The following is a 12,965-nucleotide window of genomic DNA, read 5'->3' on the forward strand; positions in this document are numbered from 1 at the left end:
ACAGAAAGTGCCCCTCTCTCTCTGAGGCCAGCGTGTGTGCTGGCCTCACAGCTTCTGAGGGGAGCAGGAACCCGGGCCTTGGTCTGGGGGGCTCCTCAAGCACAGAGGGGTTGTGGTGGGAGTAGTGCCTTGCAGCTGGTGCTACCAGGTCTTTAGGAGTCACTGTGGCTTCAGTTCAGGAGCATATTTGTCTCCAAATGTCCTCCACATTCAGAAAATTAATCTTTCTGATTATACACAAGTGTCCTTTCTTTCAGGCACTGATTTCTGCCTACCAAATTCTAAGCACTTTTGACACTTGTCATAGAGTTTCCCCCCTTCTATTTCTGCTTCTGTTAAACTTCTCATCAGCTCTGTTTGCCCCAAGATGCTGAGCCATGGGTAAGAAAGAGTAAGGAAAGAAGCTGATGCTGAGTCTGGATTTGGTTGATTGCATAGCTATAGTAGCCTTGTCTTCTGGCAAATTTCCCTACATAACTTGTCTTTGCTCAGATGTAATCTCCTGCTCCAGGGCTGATGCTTTCCCCAGGCACAGTACACCTCCTGTATTCCAGCACACTGACATCCATACATGCTGGTCTACCAAAGACTGGAAGAAGAAACTGGTGTTCCTAGGACACTGTAGGTCCCTGTTCCTAGAAGCTGAGGGTGAGGTCAGACAGCAGGGCAAAGCAAACATCATGCAACATCAGTGCAGGGGCTGTGTCCCTGTCTCTCTCCCTCCCAGCAATGCTATTTCACTCCTTCTCTGCTCCAGCTTCGGCACGTGTGTCTCTGCACAGACTTACTCAGCCCGCTAGACTGGCTGTGGGTTGTTTCCCCCACTCCTGGGGTAAGTTTCCTGCTGGTTTACTGGCTTGAATTGGTTTATTGGCCTGTCAGCTGCACACCAGTGCCAAAGAGGAGGGGAGGTGGGTTGGGGTGCATTGCCCCCATTCCCATGGCGTCTGCAATCCTTGGTATCGGCCCAGCCTTGCCATCTCACCACACCCTCAGACAGAAAAGCAAAGGACACTTCAGCTATTTCCAAGATAGATGTCTGGAGTGATAACAACAATAGACAATAAGAGCTGTGTACTGCACACAAGCATTTTTGGCAGAGAGCAGCAATTCGGATATTGGTGTCTGAAGAGCAGTGCTAAGTCTGACTGCAATTGCAAACCCACCGACACAGAGGCATGCATACCTAAGTGCCTTTTACCCCCACCCTTTTCTTTCTGTTGCACTTTACCTTGATGGATAGGGAACTGTCTGAATTAATTGCATCCTATTATCATAAAGGTGGTTACTTCGTAACTGCTGGTAATTACCCTTTTGAAATATGCTTCTGAAAGATTGGCACATCTGTTACAATTACAGCTCCTTCCATCATTGCATTTCAAAAATACATGTGTATATATTCAAATTGGAGTTTGAAATCAGATTAATTGCTGTATTTTTGAGCCTTGGTCTTCTATTCAAAGAGATGCATGTTCTTAGAGATGTATTTTTAAGGAATAAGGTTTCCTAGTAAAAACTCAGCTTATGCTTTTGCTCTCTTCCTCCTCACTGAGCTGGATTGAATCTAGACTTTCAGATGTAAAAGTTTAAGCAAGATTCCACTAAACTTCTGTAAGTGAACATAGCAGTAAATTGGATTATAGTTAACAGAAAACTTAAGTCTTCCTAGGTTTTTGAGGGCACTAAGGTTGCCACAGAAGTGGCCAGTTCCTACAAAGATGTGAACTGCAGTGACTTTTTTAGAGTCCATAAAAATTGGAACATCCAATACTTTCATTGGCAAGTTCAAGGCTGGATATTCTCTCTCCTTCTCTCTGTCCTTGGTTCAGGGAACATAATAAATGGGTAATCTTATTTCTATTCAGCAGGACATTTATTTTCAGAAGTGCAAAATGAAAAAAGACTTTACCCTGTGAAGGGTTCTGAGGTGTTTGAGAACACTACGATTTGCAGTTTGGAATCTCTTCTGTAATGAACTGAGTTCATGCTTGATTCCAAGTCCAAATTTGATTCTCATTTAATATGAACAGTAAAAGAGAAGTTCCTAAAACTTAAGCATCTGTGGGATGAACTTCCTTCACAATTTTCACAGACAGTAAAGTCTCCACAGGTGCTGGGTGTCTGCTCCTGGCAGAGCTGTGTGGCACAGGCACTCTTTAAAAAAAATCAGCTGGCAATCAGCTGCCAGCTTGGAGAGTCACCCGGCCACCCTGCATGCAGTGTTTCTTCATGCAGTGGGTTATGGGACAATAAAATAAAGCTTGTTATTAAAAGGCTAAAGTCATGCTCAGATCTTTTTGAAAGCCTGCCCGAATTATCCATAATCTTCTGTTTATCAACTATTGCTAAAGTTCATTTATTTATAACCATGACAAATAACCCCCATGTACATTCCTCCAGTGATTTATTGTGCAATTGTTTTGCATTCCTGAAACGTAAAACAAACCATCAAAGTAAAGCAAGATGCAAGATATTAATTTTTAAGAAACAAACAGAGGAGAATAATTCCTTGAAATGGACAATGCAAAACGTAAACCAGCTGCTCATACAGCATGATAAGATTTAAACTGAAAAGTTACAGTTCTGATGAGCTCTCCATGAGAAGTGCAAGCTGTTTCATTGTAGAATAGATAATGGTTATGCCACCTCATCACAATGTACTTAGGCCTCCAATAATTCATCATCCTGCTGTAAGGACTGGGCTGTTGCTGGGCAGTCTGGCTCTAGAGCTTGTGTCCCTCATTGACCTGTAGTTGCAGAAAATGATTCCTGTATGCTGATCCAGTCTTCTTTAGGGGAAAAAAGGGCAGGATCTGGTCTTTTGTGAGTAATGTCAATGATCCTGTCTTTCCTCTGCTCCTGTAACAGTGTGTGCACCAGGAAGCTGAGTTGCAATAAGGATACCATAGGAAACACATGGATGTTGTACTCCTACCTCCCAAGGTCTTGGGAGGCACGTAAGACTGGGCTTGCCCAAAGTGTGTACTGTCTTCTGTGCAAGGAAGTGGTGTTTACTGGCTCTGCTTATCTCGTTTGTTACAAATCGACTAATGAGATAAGGGAAAGCCCTCAAGCTTTTGCATTTAAGCAAGTGCATTGCATTCACCCAGTAGCCCATGGTCACCCAGTGCCCTGCACTAACGGATTCATCTAAGACAGGATTGGGACGTTCTTCACAAGTACTAATTTTGAGAACCTTTGAATTAGTGTGATTCTCTCAGTCAGACCTACGTTTTTGGATCAATATTCCATATGGATCTACATCAGATGTTGTATGGGCTGCATGGTTGCGTGGTCTCCTGGGTAAGCCAGGTTCTGACCACAGGGACAAGGGAGCACAGGTGGTACTGATAGTACCATTGGTTTGCTCACCTCCACTGGGCTGCAGCAAAGCATGGGTACACTGGGAAACCTGCTGGGGTAGTTGGGATCTACCTGTGAGCTTCTTGGTTTGTGGCCACTTTGCAACAGGCTCCAAATGAAACTTCTGTTGTACTGTCAGGTGCCTTCTCTGGGACGTTCACCCAGCAGCTTTACCCTTGAGTAGCCCTTTTTTGAAGAGTCTCTTTTGTTTGACTGTTATATTTGCAGGACCTTAGTTATTCTTGTAAGGACCTTAGTTATTCTTGTAACCAAGAATAACTAAGGTTGGTGGAGATTGGTCAGAAGCCACTAGTGGAGGGCACACCTAAGTCTCTACCGGCGAATACAGTCACACACCTATATGAAAATGCATGTGAACATTGTGCACACTGTGAACACAGACAGGTATTTTCCTAGAAGTCAGGGAGAAACCCTGTCGTCATTCTTTGCCCATCCTTGCTATTGCGAGCAGAGCCAGTTTCTCAGGGTTCAGGAAGCCTGTAGTGAAAGTGTCCCTGAGTAAAATAAATTAAATGGCTGGCTAACATTAACATAATCAAGCTTCATCTCAGCAAGAGCTGAAACAATGTACAGAGCTCTAACATTACTGGAAATCTGTGAAACAAGCATGCTGTTTCTTGGTTGTTTTGTTCTGGTTAATACCAATTGTTTAGAAAAGAAAATTCTTCTCAAAAAGGAAATCAAGAGCATTTCTCCATCCCTACTGTTGCTGCAATAACAGGAAGCAAAATTCACATATACAGAGCTTGGCAGATAAGAGCTGAATGGAAGTTTGTTTTTTATAGCTGGTGGCAAGGAATCCAAAAAAAAATCAAATCTTGTGCCCTTCTAATTCACAGTGAACTGAGCTCTGAGTCTTCTGGGATTCGTGCAGACAGCAGGGTGGATCTACCTAGAGATAAGACCTGCAGGAGATCTCTCTGGCAAGACTGGCAAGACATCTCTGAGACAAACAGCTCACGATCATGGTTGGTGGCTGGTAGCAACACTCACATAGGGTGACCTAGGCACTCACAGAGGGAAGGCAAGAGTGGCTCTGAACAGCTGCATGTGCCTCACCCAGGGGCTTCTCCAGCTAATTATCTCTTGCTTTTCTGACAAAAAGTCACAAAATCGCAGGAGGGGAATTTTTATCTGAGTGGCTGCAGGAAAAGTTGCAATCCTAGTAGCCTGTCTGCTCATTGCCTCGGTAGGATGGCCAGCCAAGAAGGTTTTCTTCCCTCACGTGGCAAAACCCAGCAGTACCTCCATCTCTGCAGCTGGCATCCCACAGGTAAACAGCCTCAGCTGAGAGATGAAGGTTTTTGCAGCAACAGTGCAGGGAGTAGCTGAGGGCAATGCTGTAGTTTGGGTTTTTGGGACAAATGCAGAAGCTGTATGGTTCTACCAATGCTGTTAGCAGCTAAGTAATTAATAGACTTGATCACTTACTTATCTTTAGGGGGTTCAAAGTATGTTGTCCCTAATAGAAGACTCACACATCTCAGGTGGTTTCAGGCTATCTGCAGAGTTAGAACAAAGGTGCCCTGTTCCTGGGTTATATGTATAAATTCTGGATGAGAAAAATTAGAGTTTAAGATGTTAGAGCCACATTTCTACAGTACACCAATATTTTGTTCCTCAACTCTCCCTTTAAGGGACTGCATAATGCCTGGCAGTTTTCCTTCAGGCTGCTGTGTCTTGTCAGTTTATTTCATTTTCTATCTAGTTTCTTAAGTTTGTATACAATGTTTTGTTCCACATTCCCATTCTCAGAGCCTGGAATACTATCAGTGGATTTCATTTAATCCTTTCTTTTCACCTAGTCTGAGGGCTAATCCTAGTTTCTGACAGCCCGTTATTGTCGGCTGATGCTGGCACCACTGAAGTATACACTTCTGAGTCAGGGCTTGCTTGCTGGCTGGTACCATTTGCTGTATGTGTATGATAACATGTCAGTAAAAGAAATGCGAGATTGCATCTTTAGCAGTAAAAACCAAAGCATTTTAAACAACTGAAATGCACTCTGACCACTGTGCCTTCTGAGGCTGTAATAGTGGAGGGATCCTTCAGCGAGTCCTCTGCAAATAGAGACCTGTAGGAACTCGGGGTTCCTGCCCCAAAGAATTTACTATTTAAGAAATAATGTACTTCTATAATGTATATGTCTCACCCAACGATCCAATCACACAAGATATTTTAAGGGCTGAAATTAAGCCTGATGGGGCAGCCTTATTAAATAATTAGTCTGTTGCTGCCTTTAGGCTGGGCTGCATTGCAGACATGTTTGCTGGCTTAAGTGCTTTGAACCAGTTTGCCTGTCTTGACACAGCAGAAAAAAACAACTACTTTTTTTTTCAGGGGGTGTTGGAATAATTTGAATAACATCCATTGAACTGGGATTCCTGTTCAGATGATTGCACAAGGTAGAAAATTTGTCTGTATTTAGAGCAGGCTGTGTGTGTGCATATATATCTATATATATATATATATATATGTATGTATGTATGTATGCATGTATACATAGACTGGCAGATCCCTGTTACTGGCCCTGACTCTCTGTTCTGTTGTCCTTTACCCTTTGTACTTCCAGTTTTCTCTGCAGTGTCTTCTGTTTGATTTGTTTCCTACCTGGGAATGCATCTTTTACTTTCTCTTCATTCACCACCAAGGAATAAAATGTTTTTTCTCCCTCCTGAACCACAGAAACAAGCTCCATTTAAATGTAAAAATGATGTCACAAGCAGCTTTGCTACTGAAGTTAGGAGTGCAGTACATCTTCAACCACTTGTGAAATGATGGCCTATACTCTGCTCAATACCTGGGTCATCTGAATTTATATCAGGTGGATTGTAGCTCAGAAAGCTGTTGGTTGTCGTGGCACAAACAGTGCCATGGTTCAGCTGAGCAATTCTTACCACATCTTATCAGGGAAATATCTACACCCAGGACATTTAATTGCTGTTGCTTTCTTTTCGAGTTAACTGGAAAATATGTCATCTTTAAATAATCTCTAGGAAGTGTCTGAGTTGGTAGTATTGTTTGTGGAAGGCAGCCACGGCAAATGTTTGGCATTTCCAGTTTTCATTTGTATTGCTTGTGTATGGAATGTGAGAGGTGTATGTACAAGTTGCTGTAGCGAATTGAAGCACAGCAATATGTACCCCTAATGGCTTCTGGGAACATACAGGTTTATATAGATTTTCACACAGTTGACTCTCTAGATATCTCCTGCAAAAAAACAAGAAAAATATGAAATGAACACAAATCCTTACCTGAGGGCTCAGCACACAATTTCAGAGCAATACCTGTCTGCTAGTGAATTGTTCTTCTAGAGTAACTGGTTTTTACCCGTAGAACGATAGAATGATTTGGGCTGGAAGGCACCTCACAGATTCCAACCCCCCTGCCATGGGAATGACACCTTCCCTGTCTGATCAGGTTGCTCAGGGCTCTATCCAGTCTGTCCTTGAACACTTCCAGGGATGGGGCATCTGCAGCTCCTCTGGAAAACATGTTACAGTGCATCACCATCATCCAAGTAAAGAATTTCTTTTGAATACGTCAGCTAAACTGACTCTTGTACAACGCCAGCTCTCTCAGTCTGTCTTCATAGGAGAGATGCTCCAGCCCTCTCAACGTCTCTGTGGCCCTCGGATGGGTTTGCTCGATCAGATCCAGTCCTTGTGCTGGAGGCCTCAGAGCTGGGCAGAGTAACAAGGTACATGCTCCTTGCTGTAAGCTTCCAATGACACCTTCACTGAGACAAGTGCAACTGACTTTTACAGGTCTGGGAGGCTAAAACCTGCCTGGAACTGAGTCAGTGCTTCTGTGGTGATACATAAGGTGGCAAGACCCAGCACCTCTTACCACCATGCTGAGAAACCTCAGCCAAAAAATTCAGATGCTGACAAAGCTAGAGAAGGCTTGTTGCAAGTATTGAGTAGCTCCATTAAAAAAATTCTCAATTAATAAATCATTGTAAGCTTTCATAGTGCCCAGTTTAATAGAATTTAAAGATGAGAGAGGATTAAGTGAAAAACAGGAAGCATCCTGCAAGAATTTCCCTCAGAGCGATGTGGGCGAGGGAATGAAGCGAGAGAGGGAGCCCAGATGTGTTTGCAGTTGTGGAATGTGTGCCTCTGAGGGATGGTGCACGCTCCCCATCCCTCTCCCACTCCTGCAACACACACAGCACTGCTGGGAGAACCCAGGGCACACTGAGGAGCAGGTGGGCAGATTGCCTTGGATTCATGAGTCACTGGGATGCATTTTCTCTTATGTCATTCTTTTTCCCTCTCCACCCCCTGCAAAAAAAACTCTCCTCTGCAACTCTGAAAGAAAGGCCCTGATTTCTTGGTAGCCTCTGCAAGGGGTAGGATTTTCAGAGCAATTGTCACAAGCAACAGAACTGAAAAAGAAATGTCATTTATAAAATAAAACATTTTACTGACCTACTTGAAAACATCCTGGTGACAGCACAGCCACCCAGAAAGAAAAAAAATACGGAAGTCACATCTTTCTGCGTGAGCCAAATTAGCATTTTTATTTGAAGCATAAAACATTGATGAGAAACAACATCTGTACATATAAAAGGTAGTTAACAGGGAAAACAAGTGTATTGCTTAAATAGGGAAGCTTGACAGAGAATAAGTTATCAAAGCACAATGATGCTTGAAGCATGCCAGGAGAATGAAAATAGTTTTATTCAACAGAAGTGGAATTATTATTCTCCTGAGCCACAGATTGTAATAATACAAAGTAAATCATTCCCTCCCTTTTCATACAAGCTCTTTTCACTGCCAAAAACAGACAACTGTGCCATGGACAGGAGAAAATAATTATTCTGTGAAACTCTGAACAGCACTTCGTCTCTAGATATCAACTTGAAATCGCGGTATCAAAGAATAGTCATACTAACATCCTTCTAATTAAAGACCATTAATCTTGTGACCCTACTGTAGTCCCAAAACAAACAAATAAGTGCTTTTTTTTTAAGTTCCCAAAGCGAGAGTGTTATTACAAAAGTGATGTGGCAGCTATACACATGGTTCCAAAAGTACAGGAATGAGCAGAATTGCCTTGTGAACTTGGGACTGTAACTGGCATATGAGTAGGAAAAGGAAAGGGGAAGTGTTTGAATTCATTTCTCAGCCTCTAAAATACTGGAAAACAATGTTAATTCTCTATTATACTAACGTGTTAGGGGCATGGAAAAGTCTCGGTTTAAGAACAGCAGCATAGACAAGTGGGCCAGAACTTTATCAAGTGCCTGTGTTTGCCAAAAAGTAGTGCAGTCTAGTTTCTTGTCTGTTCCTTGAGCACCTGTAGTTCTTGTTACTTTGTTAAACTGAGTGATTTTCTGGGGATTTTTAGTGTTTCTCTTTGAAATAACCCTCAAGATAGTGTTAGTCTCCACAGTCAACAGGGAAAACACAGACAGAAGAAGTCCCCTAAGGTGAAGGAGGGAAGTTGTGGTGGAGTAGAAAACTGAACTTGTATCTACCATGTTTCCAGCCACTGTCTCACCTGATGAACTTCCTCTCTCCTTTCTCCATTTCTTCCTTTCTTTCAGCAGCTTTTCTTTCCATGTAGTGGTGAGAACTGGGAGCTAGCAGCACAAGTTTCAGCAAGCCTTGAGGAGAAAGCAATGGTCATAACTCTGTGAAATGGGTCTGGGCACACTCAATATCTAGGACGTGCCGAGTTCCTTCACACATATACCTCTGATACAACCTGGGACGCAAGTCACAACAAAATAACATGGGAATGTCAGCAAAGGAGAGGAGTAATTACTCAAACTCTCCCCTTACCCTCCCCCCCTCTTCAAAAATATTGTACTCTCACACATTTTAATAGACATAAGTTAATTTTTCTCCACCTAGCAAAATTGTTTTGACAGAAAGGAGCAAAACATTTGGTGCAAAATGGAAAAATTTCAGGTACTGTAGTAGAAAAGCAAAATATCTCTGCACTGACATAATCCAGTGCTGTGAGCTGCAGTGTCCATGTTTCACACTCACAGTGTTTCTTATGCTTCTTGTGAGGCACCACAGCCTCAGTTAAGGTGACCTTAGTCAAAATGCCAGTAGGGACTTAAAGTCATAGCACTTCATTATTTTCCTTCTGAAGATAATTTATTTTTTTCTTTGGGGGTGGGGGAGGGGTGAAAAAATAAAGGAAAATTGACAAAGGTTTTTAACAGTTTTCAAGTGTACAGATTTTCAGTGAAAAAAAACTTGATATGAGTGACTTTCATGAGAAAAAATAATCCTATATTTTGTAACCAAAATTTCCTCCTCCACCCCCATCAGATAATGTTTGCGGTCACTTTTAGCTGAAGGGAACTTCCCATTCCCAATACCTCAAAGGCAAGTTGATATCAATGTGAGGTTTTGTTTATTCAGAGATGTCAGGATCAGGCTATAAGTCTCTAGAAACAAGAGACCCTACTACTTTTTTACTTGTAGATCTGCAACTGATGGGTGTTCAGCCTCCAGGAGTTTAGATGACTGAGATAAGGTTTCAGATAAACATCCAAATGTTTAGATTTTTATCTAACCTGAAGCTCTGAACCTTTAAAGGATTACCCACCTCCAGGGATAATCGTGTAGTGATTTCAACACCTGTACTGAGTCAAAGTGAGTTCAGAGTGTCCTGGCCACAAGAAATGGTTCAAGCCCCCATCCTACCATTTGTTTTGGATAGTTAAAACAGTCTGATATATATACATATTTACATATATATATATATATATATATATATATATATATATATATATATATATAGTGTTGTTGGGCTCTGTGATTTTAAATTACTGGATACCTCCAAATAGTCATCATTAGGATCACTTATTACCAAAGAAAAACTACTGGTGACACTCTACTTCTGTGGCCTACAGAGCAGATACGCCCTGAATATTTTTACATTTAATCAGAAGCCTAAATACCTCACAGCTTAACAGATATTTTAATGAGCTGCTTTTCTGTCAGCATTCTGCTTCGGAGGAGGGCTTTGCTGCCCTCTCTTGCAGTTCTGGTGGAAATGTGCTCATGTTGGCACACAGCAAAGCTGTAGGTTAGTGTGACTGGTCCTGCAGATACAGAGATGTGCCTGTACAGGGATACAGAGATATACCTCCTCCCAGATAAAGAACAAACTATCTCACGAGTGGTCATTTCCTGCTGTGTGTTTGATGTACTTAGAGGGAACCTTTTTTGATGCAGCTCCAGCATTCACACAGAGCAGAGCCCACAGCAGGATAGGCTGTGCACTCCTCTTCTTCCCAGGCATCAGCTTGTCCAGGTGCCCTCAGCAGCAATTGGACTTAGTGCTTCATTCAGGCTTCTCCTAAATGACATGTAACTTTTCAGAGTTACTAGAACTCTTTGTAAATCTGACAAATTATTCTGGGTTTGGTTTCAGCTTCAGATGCTGTAATCATGCTTCGCAAGCCACCAGAACTGGGAGGAAACAAAAATAATGATGTGTAACACTTTCTACATACCTGTGCATATGCACCATGTATACATGTGTGTCACACATTATTTCACCATGGATCTAAAAGTGTTTTGCAAGCACTAACTGAGAATGCCACAAAAATCTCCTTCTCATTACTGAAAAGCAAATTTAAAAAAATAAAGAAAAAATCAATGGGTGTTGTTGTGACAACAAAATTATAGACAGAACACAATCTTCCCTGAGGCTTTTTGGCAAATGCTTTAGCCTTATGCAGGCTGAGTTCCTTGTTAACCTGAAAGGAAGACAGAGGGTTTTTAATATAAGGATTTCTCAGTACACTGAACTGTTTTGTTTGGGTTTTTCTTTTTTTTTCTAAATCTAAGCAAGAAAATGAGGGCCACTCTTCTTCATTTAAGAAGTTGGTGTGCTGTAAATTAGCATATCTCTGAAAGCAACTACTGACTTTGATCACTCTCCTGAAGTACAGCAGTATTTAAGAAAAAGCTGATCTTATTTTAATCACTGGTTCTTCAGCTCACCTCTGTAATTAGAAGGAAAACTTGCCTCAACAGTGCTCAGGTGGAATGCACAGGAAACATATGATTAAATAGTGATTCTAAGTTTAGCATTTCATTTCCACAAAGCAAAACTAATATCAGGTGTAAATGTTTTCTGTAAACTCAAGGGACATTTGAAAGATTAATTAACAATGTCCTGTGTCATATGCAAAGACAAAGGACAAAAGAAAAGCCTGTTGCGATCTTGTGGTTGCATTCAACAAGGCTAGACTTTCAACCCTTCATTTTCACACCCATTTCTGTACAGATTTCATTTGACAATCAAGTTTCAGAGAACTTTATCAATAATGAAAACAAGAATAGATTTGGTTTGCTTTCCTCTGCCACCCCTATCTGGATCAGCCTGAAATAGAAGCTTCTCTCTGTCCTGTTGTGCATCCTACTGTTTGGTAATTTCAGACAAATGTTTTTAACAGAGTTCTTGTGATTATGGTCTCTTTAATGTGTTGCAAATCCCTGGAAGTGGAGGAGGATGTTTTCCTGGAGAGAACAAACTTGTTTTTCCTTTTAAATAGAACTGTTCTTTTGTAACTATGTAGATCTGGCCACTGGCAAGCAGACCTCTGCAAATGTATGTGTTAGTACTTAGGAAAAATTAAGACACCTTGCACCAAAAGGTTAACATCTAATTTATGTAAAGATAATGGTCTGTGGATTATTTTCATGCACATTATTGTTGACATCACAGAATACCTACTGCTTGCATCTCTGATTCATTGTTTATTTCCCCACCATTCCAAGAAAACTTCTTCCTGGTAGGAATTCAGCAGATGTAAGGGCAGAAGCTGTTTCATGAACAGGAACGCTGCTTTCATTATATTGCATTCTAGGCAGCCAAAATGCAGCTAAGGGCTCCCAGCAGATTTTTCAGTTTCTTCAGTGAATGTATCTCAGCGATATTCTCGCCAGCCTTTTACACTCTACAATTTAATGTCAAGTGAAGTAAAATCCTGTGTGTGCCATTTGAAGCATGCAAATGTCCAGAGAACTTTATATTCAGCCATTCACATCTCTCCTTTCAGAAACTGAGTGAAGTCTTGCCTTTTGCTTATTTCCATTTGCAATTGTAGCTGAAAGCCTCATGATAAAAAAGGGAACTGTTCTAAAGTGGGTTTTAGAGGCTATGCTACAAAACAGGACACAAATTGAGCCAGAACACTTTCTTGAATCTGACAGATATTTAGGTCTGCAATATTTTATTTTACTACTGAAAGGAATAAAATATGCAGTCTCAGAAAATTATGGTTAGACCATGACAGTGGTCTCCAATGGCAAAGCATTGGTAAGAAATTTAATTTTTAGGAAATTAATTTGTAGGAATTATTAATTTTCCTACATTGGTAGAAAATTTAATTTTTTACCACCCCTTTTCAAATCCAGTTTGAAGTAGAAAGTGTTATTAATAGTAAATTCACTGAACAATTATTTATGCATTTGATACATTACTTGATATCTCTAGGAAAATCCAGAGATAAGTAAAAATTTTCTTTAGCTCAGAATTTCTGAACTAGATGCAGAAGCTACCTAATCTGAGGGAAGAGCTTGAGTATATAGGACTCATTC

At 41.2% G+C, this 12,965-nt stretch overlaps 1 long non-coding RNA gene across 1 annotated transcript in view; it reads right to left on the reverse strand.

The window, feature by feature from the left end:
• Window positions 1–7,882: 7,882 nt before the first annotated feature.
• The window catches only part of LOC140682324 (uncharacterized), a 58,311-nt gene continuing 53,228 nt past the window's right edge, over window positions 7,883–12,965 (reverse strand). The window contains exon 3 of the long non-coding RNA XR_012053906.1: window positions 7,883–9,099. This is a non-coding gene — a long non-coding RNA (uncharacterized lncRNA). The remainder of the gene's footprint in view (window positions 9,100–12,965) is intronic.

The sequence above is a fragment of the Taeniopygia guttata genome, chromosome 2 (assembly GCF_048771995.1).
Source record: "Taeniopygia guttata chromosome 2, bTaeGut7.mat, whole genome shotgun sequence".
Taxonomy (NCBI): Eukaryota; Metazoa; Chordata; class Aves; order Passeriformes; family Estrildidae; genus Taeniopygia; species Taeniopygia guttata.